Below are 18,731 nucleotides of genomic sequence, written 5' to 3' on the forward strand. Positions count from 1 at the left end.
CAGAACCAACCAGTCTTGTCTTGATGCACATTGTGCTGGCTGAGGTAGAAACACTAGTATAGACTCAAATGACCTTTCCAAATGTAAAGGGTGGTGCCATGACCATGGCCTGAGGAAGGGGAGGGCTGGAGGGGGAAAATGGGAAAGTAGACTGCAGCAAAGACCTGCCACCTCCTGGGATATGTGGAAACAGCAGAGTGAAGGCTAGGCACGGAGTCTGGCTGCAGTGCCAAGGGTGAAAAGGTGGTAATGCAAGGTTGGTCATAAGAGGGGGTATAGCTCAGGGGTAGAGCATTTGACTGCAGATCAAGAGGTCCCTGGTTCAAATCCAGGTGCCCCCTGCTTCACTGACATTTTTCAGTTACTGAAGCGGGGGCTGTAATTTCAGCCTCTTTCCCTCCCTCCCACGTTTGAACATTAAATTGACGTGCTATGTCTTGTTACAAAAACTCAGGGTTCACACTAGGACCAGCTCCAAGTATTCTCCCCTGACCATCATACAGACAGTAGATTAGGGGGTCATATTTCTCTGAAGAGGCTGAAGAAGTGGTCCCAGCCCATCCCCACCTCCCCCAGGGCACTCTTGTCCTTCGTGGCCGGTGTGCAGACTGCCCTTTCTCATCTCCTCAACCTCGATGTAGCCTCCAGGCAGAAGGCTGCTTTGCTGTTGCTGCTACCACTTGAGAAGTATGGAGGGAGCTCATCCCTAGTTTCCAGAGGTGACTGTAAAGATTGGAAAACCATGGTAAAAGCAAAACCTTTTTCCTCTCCCTGGGAATTTCTTGAGGTGTTGCTCCCACAACAGATTTGACCACTTCTCCCTCCTTTTTCTCCTACCACATTTTCTTTCTTTCTTTTTTTTTCCCCTTGGATGAGGACCAATTTTAAAGTCTTTATTGAATTTGTCACAATACTGTTTTTGTTTCATGTTTTGTTTTTTTGGCCATGAGGTATATGGGATCTTAGTTCCCCCACCAAGATGGAACCCATGTCCCCTGCATTGGAAGGTGACATCTTAACCACTGGACTGCCAGGGAAGTACCCCACACTTTCTATTTTTTAACTCTCAATCGATATTTCCTTAGTGAAAAGGCCTAGAAGTAGCTGTTCAGTTGCTAAGTCGTGTCCAACACTTTGCAACCCCATGGATTACAGCATGCCAGGCTTTCCTGTCCTTCACTATCTCCTGGAACTTGCTCAAACTCATGTCCACTGAGTCAGTGATGCCATCCAACCATCTCATTCTCTGTTGCTCCCTTCTTCTCTTGCCCTCATCATCAATCTTTTCCAGAGAGTTGGCTGTTTGCATCAGGTGGCCAAAACAATGTATCTAAAAGTCCAGATAAAATATTTAAGACATATAAATGGTATAAGGACCCATGTTAAAATTATATTTTCTTTTTTACTACTAGCATAGAGAAATAGAATGGATTTTTGTTTACTCATCGTGCTTCTGGCAAACTTGGTATTAATTTATTAGTTCTAATAGCATATCAGATTCTATTTCTATATTCACAATCATGTCTTTGGCAAATAATGATAGTATTACAAAATTTCCAGTTGAACTTTTTACTCCTTTGTTGAACTGACTAGGAACTCTAGTTCTCTTATGCTGTGCCTCTCCTATTACTCCCTTAACTCAATTTCGGAAGACTAGACATGCTTATTGTTAAATGCATTATATTTCTCAGCACTGTCTCTTCATGTTACTTGGTATGACTAAGTGATGTCATTTCTCCTTTAATAGATTGACCATAAGCTCCAAGAAGGCAGGGATGGTGTAGTCTTTGTTTTCCATTATGTTTTTCATTGTATCTAGACAAAGTAGATGCTCAATGAATACTTATATGTTGAGGCAATGAATAAATGAGAAAAATGTTAGTAATGAAAAAAATCTTAGTAAAACAAAAGAATAAATGGTATAAAAGATTCCCTCGTAGCTCAGTCGGTAAAGAATCAGTCTGTAAAGCAGGAGACCTGGGTTCAGTTCCTGGGTCAGGAAGATCCCCTGGAGAAGGGACTGGCAACCCACTCCAGGATTCTTGCCTGGGAAATCCCATGGAGAGAGGAGCCTGGTGGGCTACAGTCCATGGAATCGCAGAGAGTCAGACATGACTGAGCAACTAAGCAAAGCACAGCATTCCTTAATGCACAAGGTAATTTGAAACACTCTTTCCTATGAAGACAAATTAAAAGCCTGGAAAACTATTAAAAACAGCTCATTAAAAGAATCAAAGAGCTAACTCTAGACAATGCAAGGTGGAGATTTGGAAATGATGGGAAAACAGGAAGTTAAAGCTCCAAACTACAGTCTGCTTTGGCCCTGAGTGTGAGTTTTTCAGTCCAAAAGAGGCAACTGGGATGCTCATGGAGCTTGTGGAAGCCTCTCAGGACCGGGGGATGAACGTCAGGATTCTGCCCCCACCTGGAATAGAGACACCGGTAGAAGCATCTCTGGCTTTGGGCTGGGATCCTGAGTCTGGTGAACTGAAAGAAAACAGTCACTGCAAGAACTTGTGGCTGAGAACTTCCCTGGTGGTCTAGTGGTTAAAACTCTGACTCCAATGCAGGGGGTACAGGTTTGATCCCTGGTCAGGGAAGCAAGATCCCTTATGCTGTGTGACACCACCAAAAAGTTTTTTAAAAATGAGGTTGAATTGTTTTGTTTCTTCAAGAAAAAAAGTCCTCAAGGTTTTATTTTAGATTCCACATATGATACTATACAGTATTTGCCTTTTCCTGTCTGGCTTATTTCACTTAGCACAATGCCCTCCATTTCCATCCATGTTATTGAGGACAGCAGAATTTCCTTCTTTCTAATGGCTGAATGATAATCCACTGTGTACATATATACATCATATTTTCTTTATCTGTTTATCCACTGAGAGATACTAAATCAGCATTTAGAGAAATACTTACAGCTTTGAACAATATACTAAAAAAGAATAAACATAAATAAAGAATCCATCTAAAAAGTTAGGGGGAAAAAATAGAAAGTTAGGGGAAAAACTGGATGAAAGAATACTATTAGAAACAAAGGAGATACAGGAAAAGAAATCAATAAAATGGAAAACAAACACACAGCAGAGATGACTGCCAAAACCAAAAGTTAGCCTTTGAAGAGCAAAATTAACTTTTGATGAAACTGATAAGAAAAACAAGACAACAGACAAAATTAACCAAAAGCAGGAATTAGAAAGAAAAGCTGCACAATCTTTAGACTTCAAAATAATAATCATAGAGCATTATGAAAACTAACGTACAAAATTTTAAATCTAACAAACCTGTACAAAGAACTTACCACGTGGAAGGCACTCTTCTATACATTTAAAAAAATGCTAAATTTATTTATCCTCACAAAACTCCACAAACTAGGCTCTATTATTTTGCTCATTTCTATTATCATGCCCAGTTTATATATGACAAAACTGAGAGATTTAAACATGTTTGCCAAGGTCACTCAGTTACGATCTAGAATCTGAATCCATCCATCATGTTTTAAGAGTCCAAGGACTTTACGATTTTGTTATGTGGAAATTTAGCGAGTACTTTAAAAACACTGCAACTTACCAAAGCTGACACAGGAAGAAATAGAAAAGATGACTAGTCCTCTAAGTTTTTTTTCTTTTTTTTTGTCCTCTAAGTTTTAAAAAGTTATTTTCTTAAAACAATTATTTGAAGCTCCCTCTCCCCCAAATTCAGATAAGGGTTTTACTGGTGAGTTTTATCACATACTTAATGAGAAATAACTTTATTTTTACATAAAAATCTTTCTAAGAATAGAAAAGATGTATATATTCTAAAATTTCTTTTGTGAGACTAGCACAAACTTGATATCAAAACCCAACAAGGATAGTATAAAAAAGTATGTCAATATCACACATAAACATAGGTTCTGTGCAAAAAATTTAATTATTGTCTATCTGAATCCACAAATATATCAAAACGATAGCACTTCATGACCAAGGTAGGTTAGTATCTGGAATGAAAATTTGTGTTTAATTTTATAAAATACAGTAAGTGTAATTCACCATGTTACTAGACTATAGGAGAAAAATTATACAAGTATCTCAATAGATACGAAAAAGGAGTGGTTTTGAGAAAATTCTACATTGATCATGATAAAAGAATTTTTTCTGCAAACTTGAAATAGAAGTAAAATTCCTTAATGTGATAAAGACCATTTACAAAAAGTATAGTCCACAACATGTACTTAATGGTTAAATATTGAAAACTTTTCATTTGAAATCAGAATAAAATATCCACCATCAACACATTAATTCAACATGATATTTGTGGTCCTAGGAGAAGGCAATGGCACCCCACTCCAGTACTCTTGCCTGGAAAATCCCATGGACAGAGGAGCCTGGTAGGCTGCCGTCCATGGGGTCGCGAAGAGTCGGGACACGACTGAGCGACTTCACTTTCACTTTTCACTTTCATGCACTGGAGAAGGAAATGGCAACCCATTCCATTGTTCTTGCCTGGAGAATCCCAGGGACGGGAGCCTGGTGGGCTGCCATCTGTGGGGTCGCACAGAGTCGGACACGACTGATGTGACTTAGCAGCAGCAGCAGTCATTATAAGAAGGAAAGAAAAAGAGGTGAAATAAAGATTGGAAAGAAGAAATAGAAATTTCAAATTTCTTAGATGACATGATCATCTGCATAGGAAATCTAAAAGAATCAACAAAATATTAGAATTAATGAGTGCTTAGCAAGACTACCAATATATACCCTTCATTCCCATACCCTCTTTTGCTTGGCAAAATTATAGCTTTTAGAATGATATACTAGAAATTTCTGCATGTAAACTTTAAAACTCTAAAGTTAATATCTTCATCTTCTTCCCAGACGACATAAAGACATCTTAATTCTTATCAGTGCTTTCCTAAAACATTATTGTTAGCTAGTATTTTTCATTCTATCTTTAAAAAAACTTTATAAATTAGACACTAACATTCTTTGGACAATGACTTTTAGATCTAGTATATCTAGATCTAGACTTTTAGTATATCTACCAGTTTAATTGTTCAACGTCCCTTTTGCATCTCAGAGCTCCCATATGGAATCATTTTACTTTTCTCCAAAGCATGTATTTTAGAATTTTCTTTAGTGAGCGTCTGTTGGCCGTGCGCTCTCCAACAGCTTGCGTCTGTTCGCGAAGAATGGTTTGGCTGGGAATAGAATTCTAGGCTGGCTGTTGTCTCCCCTCAACATATTGCTTGCGTTACTGCACTAACTTCTGGCTTCTTTTGCAATTGTTGAGAAATCAGCCAGCAGTTCAGCTATTCTTCCTCTGTTGGTGATCTCAGATTTCTCTCTGGCTACCTTCAAAGGATAAAGTCCTCATCTTCAGCCAGGAGATCAGTGTACACCCTGGATCTCATGGTAGACCTGGGGAGGATCAGAGGAGGAGGACAAATGCATCATTTGAGCAAAGCTGCCTTGCTAGGATCAGAAGGGTCTCCTCTGACTCTTCACCTGCTACAGAAGCCAGGTTCAGCAAGAGGAGAGGAAATTGGAACTCTCTCACTATAAGTGACTAAAAGAGTAGGGGGCACCCAGATTTGAACTGGGGACCTCTTGATCTGCATAGATCAAATGCTCTACCCCTGAGCTACACCCCCTGCCACACTAGCCAGATCCAATTAGCACCTTTGCCTGTGCTGCCACACCCCGAGCTGCCCCAGGCGTCCCTTCAGGATGGGTTGCTGAGTGGCCTGACCTGCTCTACAGCTAATTCACCTCCCTGCCTGGGTAGAAGCAACAGGTTCCTTTCTCCCATAGCTCACAACTTCTGCACTGTCAGTCCTGGAGGAGGGCACAACCTGGGGAGCATTGCCCTGAGGCTGGAAGGATCGATAGAGGTTTTCGTGCTGAGCACCTGAAACCCAAAGTCCCCACTGGCTTGGCCAAGCATACAACACCTTGAAGACAGGACACATGTGGACCGGATATGGGTCAGAGGTCTCTGCACAATGCCACACCCTAGGACGCAGGCTGGCTTCTCTCTCGTTCCTCCGAATCTCCATAGAGTCAACCCTGTCACTGTTGGGTGAGATGAACTGTCGGAAGCGGCGACTGTCTCTAAGCTCCCAGCCCACCTTTCCATGTCCGGCTCTGTGATCTGGTCTCTGTAAACCTCTCCTGTCCTTTGCCAGCTGGCTTCCTGGTTGGTCCTGCCCCCAGGGCTCTGGGGGACACTGCGGGGCAAGAGTAGCTGTCCTTTCTGCCTGCTGGGTTCCTGTCCATCTCACCTGGTGGTGACAGTCCATCCCAGGGGGTTGCCGCCTGCAGATTGGTGTTCACAGTCCAGCTTTGTCAGGTCTCCTCAGGGACACTAGCACCTCCCTAGCAGTGGGGGTCCCAGACCTACAGAGATCCTCCCCAAACTTGTAAGACCAGACTTCATCCTCCTCTTACCATGTCCACGGCCCAGGAGTGGGAGAGGCTTCTTGCAGGTCCTCCCTCCCTGATACTTCCCCTTCACCCTTTTAGTTCTCTGATTTCTGATTCAATTTTTCCCCCCTCCCTAAAAAGATGTATTGAATCCTAGTCCCTCAAACCTCAGAATGTGTCCTTACTCACAGAAGGGCGTCAAAGATATGATTAATTAAGACGAGATCACGGTGGATTCGAATGGGCCCTTAATCCAGTCGGATGGAGTCCTTATAAGAAGAGGAGAGACACATGGGGAGAATGCAGCCATGTGAACACAGAGGCTGAGACTGGTGTGATGTGTCTACAAGCCAAGGAATGCTGAGGATTGCCAGCCACCACCAGAAGCTAGGAGGAGGCCAGGTAGGTGCCTCCCTGAGAGTCTGCAGAGGAAGCCCGGTCCTGGATTTCAGTCTTGTAGCCTCCAGAACTGTGAGACAGTAAATGCTTGTTGTTTTAAGCTATCTATTTTGTGGCACTTTGTTACAGCAGCCCTAGGAAACTGACACACAGATGAACAATTATTTATGTTAAATTCTATTTAAATGACCAGTGTGGTTTTTGTCTCTGGACTAGACCCTGAATAATACAGAATCTGGAACCACTAGTGCCCCAGGAAACAGGGGATGGGTTTGGTCTTATCCTTGATGTTCAAGGTAGTGCTGAGTGTCTGACTGGAGCCTGAATCATAAGGGTGGCCATCTGGGTGGTCCAGCCAGGCTCTCCTTTGAGAGTGGTCTCTAAGACTCCATAGTGTCAATTCAACCCAAGGAGGAAAAGAGAACTCTCAAAGGGGGCACCTGGACTTGAACCAGGGACCTCTTGATCTGCAGTCAAATGCTCTACCACTGAGCTATACCCCCAGGTGGCAATGATAATGTGTAATTACCAAAGTTCTTTACAATTTCACTCAGACAGGCTGCCATTCTGATTCAGCAGAGTCGTCAGTCCCGCTCAATTGTACACATCCCTCTTTACGCCATAACCATCCTCCTTTTCCAAAAAGGACCATCATTTCTTGGCTCCAGCTTGGAAGGTCCCTAAAGTCTGTACCTGAAGATGAAGCCCAGATGTTCATTGGCAGCTTTTCAGTTGTGACCACTTTCAAATAACCTGTAATGTAGGACAGAGCTGACCCTCTCTCCTAGCTCACCTCCAGATTCCCTGTCTGTATAAGGCCCTTGAATTTTTTAACTGTTATTTCAGCCTTCAGTCTCATGTATCCTTCCCACCACTGCTCACTTCTCCTCCCTGTCTTTCCTTTAGCCATCCCCTGCCATCCACGCTGATGTCAATTTTCAGAACTTTTTGTGTCTTTGGGTTTCTCTCTCATTGCCCAGTCACCGTCTTTTGTGTCGTTTCCCAAAGTGGTCCAGGGGCTTGGTTGATGCCAGGGCAGTGTCGGGTTGAAGGTAGAAGGACTCGATATTAACTCGATATTGGTGCATAACAACACACCCTCAAACTCAGCAGCTTAGAGCAGTAAGTCTTCATCATATCGTGCAAGTTTCAGAGACTCTGGAATCTGGGTGCGGCTGAGCTGGGCTATTCTGGTTCAGGGTCTCTCATGAGGCTGTGGATAAGATGTCAGCTGGGGCTGCAACCATCTGATGGTTCGATTGGGGTGGGAGGAGCTGCTCTAAGCTGCTTACTCTCACGGCTGTTGGAAAAAGGACTATTCCTCATAGGCTGTTGGCAGGAGGCCTAATTCTGACACAACAGGGCATCCTCATGACACAGCAGCTGACTTCGATCTCATCCAAAAACACCCTCACAAACCCACCAAATTTGACCAGGTATCTGGGCACCCCATGGCCCAGTCAAGTTGACACACGAAATTAACCATCACATAGATAAGCATACATTTAGTTTTGTAAGAACTTACCAAATGGTTTCCCAGAGTGGTTGTGGCACTTTACATTCCTAGCTGCCATACACAAGGGACCCAGTTTGTCTGTATCCTCACCAGCATTTGGTGTTATCACCTTTTTAATTTTAGTCATGCTCAAGGTGTGTAGTGACGCTCCACTGTGGTTTTAATCTGCATTTCCCTAACAGGTAATGATGGTGACGTTTTTTCAAGTGCCTGTTTGCCATCTGTATATCCTTTTCTCTGAAATGTCTGCCCGTATTTTTTTTTGCCCATTTTCTAATTGGATTTTTGGTTGAATTTTGACCACTTCATGTATTTGAGATACAAGTCCCATTTTTAATATTTCTATATTCGGTAACAGTATTTAGCCTTGTTCTGTGTATCTTTACTAAAACCAAAAGGGGTAACACAGAATGTATAGTTCTGTGGAGCTGTTAGTTCCCCAACATGGATCAAATCCAGGCCCCCTGCAGTGGAAGTGCAGAGTCTAACCCCTAGACCACCAGGGAATTCCAGTAGCTTGAATTCTTTTGCATACGACATCATATTTTTGAGAGCTATCTTTGTTGTTCCTGTTTCTGGTGCATTGAACTTGTAGGACGAAAGAGGTAATAGTAAAAGCAACTTCAGTTTTGCTTTCACTATCCCTTTAAACTTTCTCAGTGAGCTGTTTCTATGGCCCAAGTGACTTCTTTTTAAAATTTTGTTGTGCCACGTGGCATGCAGAAACTTCCCCGACCAGCAGTGGAACCCCTGCCCCCTGCAGTGGAAGCGTGTGGTCCTCACCACTGGACTGCCAGGCAATTCCCCTGCCCAAGTGATTTAAAGATCATGCATAGGTAGCAGAAAGTCCTGCAGTTGCCTCCTGTATTCATAAATTAAAACATCCAATCTCGAGAGTTTCCTGGTGGCCTAGTGGGTTGGGGTCTTTTCAGTGCGTGGCCAGTTCAATGAGATCCCACAAGCCGCACGGTGCAGCTGAAAAAAGAGAAAAGTCCTGCCTCCTGTAAATATCAATAACCTGAAGCCCTCTTCCTTCCTTTTCTTTCTAGGCCATTAACTCCTCACCCAGGGATTGAACCTGGACCTACTACCGTGACGGTGCAGCACCACTACCACTAGACCACCTAGGGATTCCAGCAGAACTGCCCTCAACTTCTCTCCACCCCTAGAAGTGGGAGGAGCTGAGACATAGACCTTCCTCTTTCTCCTCCTCCAGTATTCTTTCCTAGCCCAAGAAGTGGGGAGGAGGGAAGGGAAAGAGGAGAGGTGAGGAGAATGAGAAGCTTCTCCCTTGATCAGAACTGTAGTCAGATAACATTTGCTTTCCCTGGGCCTGGCAAGTATTTGAAATAACTTCTTGGGCATTTCCATGAAATTCCCCCCAGGCCTCCATCAGGACCATTCCACTGCTCCCGTGACCTGGCAAACATTCTCCGGCGTTCCAGGATCTGTGTTGCTCAGACTCTCTGCTGAGGCCTGTGACCCGTCCTTGCATAGAATTTGATTTGCTGCAAAATGGTTCTCTCCTGCGTGGCCTGGGGAAAAATACTCGGGTGCCTTCTGTTTCCACCCATTCCGGTTAAACAAGGGGATTCCCAAGAGCGGTCGGCTCCTCTACACCCGCAGAGCTTTGTTCTGGACACACCTCACTGCAAACCCTGACCCTGGGGTGTGTGAACCAAGACCTTGAGTGGACCCCGCGAAGCCCCTTCGCTAGACTTAAGGGTGATCCTCAGGACTCATCTCTTCAGAAGAGTGTTCCTCACCAATGCTCTGAGTTCCTGCAACCTGACCCTCTCACACAGACGAGGTGGTGACTCCTGTCCTGGGGACCTAATACCTATTGTCTCTTGGTCACTCAGTTTAAACTTCCTTTTAACTGTTTTATTTTATACATTATAAGAATTCAGGAAGTTTTATTTATCTACCTATCCTACTATTAAAGGACACACTAAGAATGTTCCCTGTTTTTTGGCACATTAACGGTAGAGCTGCAATGAACATCTTTGTACTTATCTCCTGATGCATTTATGTAGAACTTCTCAAGGGAAAATACCCAGAAATGAAATATCTGGATTTTATGCACACTTATAATTTTATGACTACAGTTTTCTGTAATTTTTAATATTTATTTTACTATTTTTATTGCCAAGATTTTCTCCATGAGTGTAGCAATTATACTCACATTGTTAGCGAATGAAAATGCTATTGCCCTCCTCACCAGTTTTTGATCTAGTTAGACTTCAACTTATCCTAAATTCTGAAAGAGGATAAAAATGGTGCCTCTTTATCATTTTAACCACTTTCCATTTCTCTGATGTCTAACAATGTTGAGCATCTTTTCATGTGTTTATTTGTCATACAGATACCTCTTCTGTGGGGACTTCCTTGGTGGTCCAGTAGGTAAGACTCCTAATTTCCAGTGCAGGAGACCCAGATTCTATCCCTAATTATGCATGCTGCAACTGAGACCTATCCCAGCCAAAATGAATAAATAAACAACTAAAATATTTTAAAAAATCCCTCTTCTGTGAATTGCTTATCTGTCTTTGTCCATTTTTCTATTGGGCTAACTTTTTCCCCCCTGGTTGCTCTATAGGAGTTCTTATCTTTTTAAATAATTTAAAAAATTTAAATAGTGGTAAAAAGCACATGAAAGTTACCATCGTAGCCATTTTAAAGTGGACAGTTCAATAGTGTTAAGTGTATTTATAATATTTTGCAAAAGATCTCCACAAACTCTTCATCTTGCTTATATTCTGGTGCAAATCTATTCTCCAATCATGTGTGTTACAAAATTCAGAGTGTCTTGTTTAAGGAATGTTTTGTCATATAAAAATGTAAATTTTGATACAGCCAAATTTATCTTTTAAAGTTTGTGATTTTGAAGTTGTGTTTAAGAAAGCCTTCCCTGAGTTATACATATTTTATAAGCAATGTTTGTGGGCCTCCCTTTCAAAATTCGTACATTGACGCCTAATCCCTAATGTGATGATATTTGGAGGTGGGGCCTCAGGGAGGTGATTAAGTCATGATGGTGGAGCCCTCCTGAAAGGGATTAGTGCCCTTATGAAAGAGACCCAGGAGAGCTCTCTTGTTCCCTCTGCCACTTGAGGACACAGTGAGAACACAGCCACCCACGAACCAGAAGGAGGGTTATCATCAGACACCAGACGTGCCAGCGCCTTGATCTTGGACTTCCCAACCTTCAGACCTGTGAGAAACAAATTTCTATTGTTTATAAGCCACCCAGTCTCTGGTATTTGGACATAGCACCCCAACAAACTAAGACATTGCATTTTGTATGTTCTAAAAGTCTGAGTCTATACTTAGGTCTTTGAAATTTAGTCGCTCAGTCACGTCCAACTCTTTTCAACCCAGTGCACTATATAGCCTGCCAGGCTCCTCTGTCCGCGGAGTTCTCCAGGCAAGAATACTGGAGTACATTGCCATCCCCTTCTCCAGGGGATCTTCCCGACCCAAGGATCAAACTTGGGTTTCCGGCGGTACAGGCAGATCCCTTACCCTCTGAGCCACCAGGAAAGCCCTATTTAGCTCTTTCATCCATCTGATTTTTTTTTTTTTTTTTTGTAAAGGAGTGAAGTAGGGATTTTATGAGACTTTTTTAGAATCCAGTTATCCCACCACCCCTAATGATATAGTCCATCCTTTCCACATTGGTGACACTATCTAGGTGTTATATTCTGAGGTCATGCTTCATCTGGAGCAACACTGTCCAGCAGAAATATAATGCAAGCCCCAAGTACATTATGTATTTTCTAGTAGCTACATTAAAAAACAAAAATAATTGTTGAAATTAATTTGAATAATCTATTTATTTAACAAAAGATATCTAAAATATTATCACTGCTACATGTAATTAATATGCAAAATCAATAATGAAATCATTTGCATTCTTATTCTTGGTACTAAGTACTCAAAAATCTGATGTAATTGCAAAGGACATTTCCATGTTTTCTGATTGTGCAGAACCTTTCAAATCCCCTTGTTGTGTATGGAGAATTTCTTTCCTTGCAAGACCTGTACTCTCAAAAAAGAAGTTACAAAACTCTGTTCTCAGGCTCCTTTGAGTTTCTGGAATAAGTCCAGGCTTCCATCACTTCATGGCAAATATAAGGGGAAAAAAATGGAAGCAGTGACGTACTTTATTTTCTTGGGTTCCAAAGTCACTGTGACTGTAGGACCAAATTAAAAGATGCTTGCTCCTTGGAAGGAAAGCTATGACAAACCTAGACAGTGTATCAAAAGTAGAGACATCACTTTGCCAATAAAGTCTGTACTGTCAAAGCTATGGTTTTTCCAGTAGTTATGTACAGATGCAAGAGCTGGACCATAAAGAAGGCTGAGTGCTGAAGAATTGATGTTTTCAAACTCTGATGTTAGAGATGCTTGACGTTTCCTTGGGCAGCAAGGAGATCACACCAGTCAATCCTAAAGGAAATCAACTCTGAATATTCATTGGAAGGACTGATGCTGAAGCTGAAGCTCCAACACTTTGGCCACCTGATGTTAAGAGTCAATTCATCGGAAAAGACCGTGATGCTCAGGAAGACTGAAGGCCAAAGGAGAAGGGGGCAGCAGAGAATGAGATGGCTAGATAGCATGACTGACTCAGTGGATATGAGTTTGAGCAAACTCTGGGAGATAATGGAGGGTAAGGGAGCCTGGCATGCTGCAGTCCATGGGGTTCAACAAAGAGCCGGACATGACTTAGTGACTGAATAGCAACAACCAATAATAAGATGTGCTTGTGTAAGGGTTGAAGAGGGGAGAGGGAGGTGTAGAGTCCAGTTTGCTTGCCTGGATGGTGTCATTGTCCAGCATTCAGGGCTTGAGTGTTTGGTGCAGGTGTGGTGCACAGGCTGGTTTCTGGTGAGTATGGAAACTGGTATCTCCAGCTGGGCGATGCCAGCCCCATGCTGGTGGGTCCCCATCAGGCCAGTTCTGCAGCTTAGCTCAGGGCACTGTTCCTGGAAGTTTAGTCTGGAGACTCATTTTCCACCACTCCTACCTAGTGAGATATATATGTTTCATAAATGTTTACAGCTTAATCGACCTTCTGTGGCTGGTACCCAAGTGCCCCAAGGGCCACAGCAAGCAAAAGCCTGTCGTGCTATACTGCTGCAGCCCTAGGATGCTGAGAGAAGGACCTTGAACGACATTAATGAAAGCAGTGAGTTTCCCACTTCAGTCGTGTCCGACTCTGTGCGACCCCATAGACGGCAGCCCACCAGGCTCTGCCATCCCTGGGATTCTCCAGGCAAGAACACTGGAGCAGGTTGCCACTTCCTTCTCCAATGCATGAAAGTGAAAAATGAAAGTGAAGTCGCTCAGTTGTGTCCGACTCTTCGCAACTCCATGGACTGCAGCCTACCAGGCTCCTCCATCCATGGGATTTTCCAGGCAAGAGTACTGGAGTGGGGTGCCATTGCCTTCTCCATGGAGATTCCCACTACCTTTGGTAAAGGACAAGCTTTATTTTTATTTTCTTAAAAAGCTATCACAGCTCAATACGAGTACATCAGACCTGTGGACTTAGAGACCCACCGTAACCAGAGCTGGCCAATGTCAGATGGTAGAATTTCTGAACATAAATGAAGGGGTCGTGGGCTGATTCTTGGACCCAACTTTGAGCAGCACTGGTCAGAGGGCCGTGCTGACCACGCATTCCTCTGGACTCTGGGGAGGATGATCACTCTGCTAAGTTGCCTTTTCACACTGTTCGTGGGGTTCTCGCAGCAAGCATAGTGAAGTCGTTTGCCATTTCCTCCTCCAGTAGACCACGTTTTGTCAGAACTCTCCACTATGACCCTTCCATCCTGGGTGGTTCTGCAGGGCATGGCTCATAGCTTCATTGAGTTACACAAGACCCTCCAACACAACAAGGCTGACGCACGAAGGAGAAAGATTGAAGGCAAAAGGAGAAGGGGTGGCAGAGGATGAGATGGCTGGATGGCATCACCGACTCAGTGGACGTGAATGTGAGTAAACTCCAGGAGACGGTGAAGGATAGAGGAGCCTGGTGTACTGCAGTCCCTGGGGTTGCAGAATCAGACACGATTTAGCAACTGAACAAAAACAACAACTGCCCAGTTATTTGTGCCTGACCTTTGTAGAACTCTCTTTTCCAACTGCTGGAAGAACTACATTCAGCTGCTGATAACCGATTAGAAACGAGAGCGGCTATTGCGCTCCTCCTGCGCTCTCTCAGCATAAGACCACACATTTCTTTTTCTTTTTAATTTATGTTTTTAGTTTTATTGAAATGTAATTGATTTACAATGTTATGTTAATTTCTGCTGTACAGAGAAGTGACTCAGTTGTACATATGTATTCTTTTTCATATTCTTTTCCATTATGGTTTATCAGAGGATACTGAATATAGTTCCCCATACTATACAGTAGGACCTTGCTTATCCATCCTGTGTAGTTTGTATCTGCTAATCCCAAACTCTCAATCTTTCCTCCCCTCCCCAACCCCAGCCACCACAAATCTGTTCCCTGTGTCTGTGCGTCTGTTTCATAGATATGTTCATTTGTGTCATGTTTTAATTTTATTTACTCATTTTATTTATTTTTGGCTGTGTTGGATCTTCATTACTGCATGGGCTTTGCTCTACTTGTGGTGTGCAGGCTTCTCATTGTGGGGATTTCTCTTGGTATGGGGCTTCCCTGCAGCTCAGACGGTTAAGAATCTGCCTGCAATGTGGGAGCGCTGGATTCGATCCCTGGATTGGGATGATCCCCTGGAGAAGGGAATGGCAACCCACTCCAGTATTCTTGCCTGGAGAATCCCATGGACAGAGGAGCCTGGCGGGCTACAGTCCATGGGGTCCCAAAGAGTTGGACATGACTGAGCGACTAACACTCTCACTTTCTCCTGGTGTGGAGCACAGACTCTGTGAGAGTGCGCAGTTTTAGTAGTTGTGGCACGTGGGTGCAGTCTTTGCAGCTCCAGGGCTCTAGAGCACACACTCAGTAGTTGCATTGGAGGGGCTTGGTTGCACTAAGGCATGTGGGATCTTCCCGGATCCGAGATTGAACCCCTGTCTCCGGAATTGGCAGGCAGATTCTTTACCACTGAACCACCAGGGAAGCCCTGTGTCATAGTTTAGATTCCACATATAAGTGATATCATATAGCACTTGTCTTTCTCTTTCTGACTTACTTTGCTTAGTGTGATAATCTCTAGAGCCACTGATGCTGCTGCCTTATCCATTCATTTTAATGGCTGAGTAATATACTCTACATTATACCACATTATACCACATATATGGGTATATGCCTAGGAATGGGATTGCTGGCTCATGTGGCAACTCTGTCTTTAGTTTTTTGAGAAACCTCCATACTGTTTTTCACAGTGGCTTCACCAATTTACATTCCTACCAACAGTGTGAGAGGGGTCCCTTTTCTTCACACCCTCTCTAGCATTTAGTATTTGTAGAATTTTTAATGATGTGAGGTGGTACCTCTCTGTAGTTTTGATTTACATTTAAACAGCAGAATGGGAAAGACTAGAGATCTCTTCAAGAAAATTAGAGATACCAAGGGAACATTTCATGCAAAGATGGGTTTGATAAAGGACAGAAATGGTATGGACCTAACAGAAGCATAAGATATTAAGAAGAGGTGGCAAGAATACACAGAAGAACTATACAAAAAAGATTTTCATGACCCAGATAACCATGATGGTGTAATCACTCACCTAGATGGTGTAATCACTCACATCCTGGAATGTGAAGTCAAGTGGGCCTTAGAAAGCATCACTATGAACAAAACTAGTGGAGGTGATGGAATTCCAGTTGAGCTATTTCAAATCCTGAAAGATGATGCTGTGAAAGTGCTGCACTCAATATGCCAGCAAATGTGGAAAACTCAGCAGTGGCCACAGGACTGGAAAAGGTCAGTTTTCATTCCAATCCCAAAGAAAGGCAATCCCAAAGAATGCTCAAACTACCACACAATTGCACTCATCTCACACGCTAGTTAGGTAATGCTCAAAATTCTCCAAGCCAGGCTTTAGCAATATATGAACCGTGAACTTCCATATGTTCAAGCTGGTTTTAGAAAAGGCAGAGGAACCAGAGGTCAAATTGCCAACATCCACTGGATCATCGAAAAAGCAAGAGAGTTCCAGAAAAACATCTATTTCTGCTTCATTGACTTTGCCAAAGTCTTTGACTGTGTGGATCACAATAAACTGTGGAAAATTCTGAAAGAGATGGGAATACCAGACCACCTGACCTGCCTCTTGAGAAACGTGTATGCAGGTCAGGAAGCAACAGTTAGAACTGGGCATGGAACAACAGACTGGTTCCAAATAGGAAAAGGAGTACGTCAAGGCTGTATATTGTCACCCTGCTTATTTAACTTATACACAGAGTACGTCATGAGAAACGCTGGGCTGGAAGAAGCACAAGCTGAAATCAAGATTGCCGGGAGAAACATCAATAACCTCAGATATGCAGATGACATCACCCTTATGGCAGAAAGTGAAGAGGAACTGAAAAGCCTCTTGATGAAAGTGAAAGAGGAGAGTGAAAATGTTGACTTAAAGCTCAACATTCAGAAAACTAAGATCATGGCATCTGATCCCATCATCTCATGGGAAATAGATGGGGAAACAGTGGAAACAGTGGCAGACTTTATTTTTTTGGGCTCCAAAATCACTGCAGATGGTAATCGGAGTCATGAAATTAAAAGACACTTATTCCTTGGAAGGAAAGTTATGACCAACCTAGACAGCATATTAAAAAGCAGAGACATTACTTTGCCAACAAAGGTCCGTCTAGTCAAGGCTATGGTTTTTCCAGTGGTCATGTGTGGATGTGAGAATTGGATTGTGAAGAAAGCTGAGTGCCGAAAAATTGATGATTTTGAACTGTGGTGTTGGAGAAGACTCTTGAGAGTCCCTTGGACTGAAAGGAGATCCAACCTGTCCATCCTAAAGGAGATCAGTCCTGGGTGTTCACTGGAAGGACTGATGCTGAAGCTGAAACTGCAATACTTTGGCCACCTCATGCAAAGAGTTGACTCACTGGAAAAGACCCTGATGCTGGGAGGGATTGGGGGCAGGAGGAGAAGGGGACAACAGAGAATGAGATGGCTGGATGGCATCACCAACTTGATGGACATGAGTTTGAGTAACTCTGGGAGTTGGTGATGGACAGGGAGGCCTGGCGTGCTGCAATTCATGGGGTCGCAAAGAGTCGGACACAACTGAGCGACTGAACTGAACTGAATAATTAGTGATGCTGAGCATCTTCTCATGTGCCTTTTGGACATCTCTATGTTTTCTTTGGAGAAATGTCTATTTAGGTCTTTTGCCCATTTTTTGATTGGGTAGTTTTTTTTTAATTGAATTCTACGAGCTTTTTGTATATTTTGGGAATTAAGCCCCTGTTGGTTGCACCACTTACAAATATTTTCTCCCAGCCCAAATGCATGGTTGTCCTGCCCCATACATTTCTATTGTGCAAGAAAGGAATTTCTTGCAGAGGGGGGACTTACAGGCAAGGAGGGCTTCCCAGGTGGCACCACTGGTAAACAACCTGCCTGCCAGTGCAGGAGAGTATGAAACTCGTGTTCAATCCCTGGGTTGGGAAGATCCCCTGGAGAAGGGAACGGCAACCCACTCCAGTATTCTTGCCTGGAGACGCCCATGGACAGAGGAACCTGGTGGGCTACAGTCCATGGGGTCACAAGAGTTGGACACGACTGAAGGGACCTAGCACACAGGGAGGCAAGGAAGCCGCCAAACGCATACGGTCCCCTGGGCTCTCTTTATCCCGCAGAGAGGTGGATGTGCACGAGGAAGAACTGGGCGTGCCACGGAAAGTGCATCTGTGGAAGGACCTTTCCCCTGCACTGCTTCAGCTTGTTACAGGGGAGCTAAGAGGCCCTGGTGCACCTGGTTGACTGTAACAATGGGATGTTCCTGGTGTAAGGAATGGCCTTGTTAGAAAAACCTTTTTTATCAGCTATCTCAGACCTACTGAGCTAGGTCACTGATGATGAGCTTGAAAAGTCATTGATAGGGAAAGGACATGAGCCTCAGAATCATCTGGATTTGTGTCTTCTCCAATTTTAGTATATGTGCTGCCGAAGCGAGCACGATTTATGTGTTCTCTGAGGGATAAACAAGTTAGAAATATCTGTCTTTCTTTTGAAAAGGAGTGTGTGGAGGAGAGCAGACCAGGGCTGTCTGGTGACCTGGCCACTCCAGGTGTCTTTAGGGACACCAGTTCTTTTCATCTTTTTGATCAGCCTTCTTTTAAATGTGGGTCCCGTTCTCAGGCTTGACTCATGGTCAAAGTTGGCAGCTGGCATTCTAGTCATCACATCTATGCTCCAAGTAGGAAGCATGAGTTAAGGCCCCAAAGAGGACATGCTTG

The 18,731-nt window shown here is 43.5% G+C and overlaps 3 non-coding genes across 3 annotated transcripts; 1 reads left to right on the plus strand and 2 right to left on the minus strand.

The window, feature by feature from the left end:
* Window positions 1-269: 269 nt before the first annotated feature.
* Window positions 270-341, plus strand: TRNAC-GCA (transfer RNA cysteine (anticodon GCA)). Its single transcript has one exon. It is a non-coding gene; the product is annotated as a tRNA-Cys (tRNA).
* Window positions 342-5,554: 5,213 nt separating this feature from the next.
* On the minus strand, window positions 5,555-5,629 carry TRNAI-UAU (transfer RNA isoleucine (anticodon UAU)). The gene is given in 2 exon segments: window positions 5,555-5,590; window positions 5,594-5,629. It is a non-coding gene; the product is annotated as a tRNA-Ile (tRNA).
* A 1,602-nt stretch (window positions 5,630-7,231) lies between these two features.
* Window positions 7,232-7,303, minus strand: TRNAC-GCA (transfer RNA cysteine (anticodon GCA)). Its single transcript has one exon. It is a non-coding gene; the product is annotated as a tRNA-Cys (tRNA).
* Window positions 7,304-18,731: the final 11,428 nt, after the last annotated feature.

The sequence above is a fragment of the Muntiacus reevesi genome, chromosome 6, assembly GCF_963930625.1.
Source record: "Muntiacus reevesi chromosome 6, mMunRee1.1, whole genome shotgun sequence".
Classification (NCBI taxonomy): Eukaryota; Metazoa; Chordata; class Mammalia; order Artiodactyla; family Cervidae; genus Muntiacus; species Muntiacus reevesi.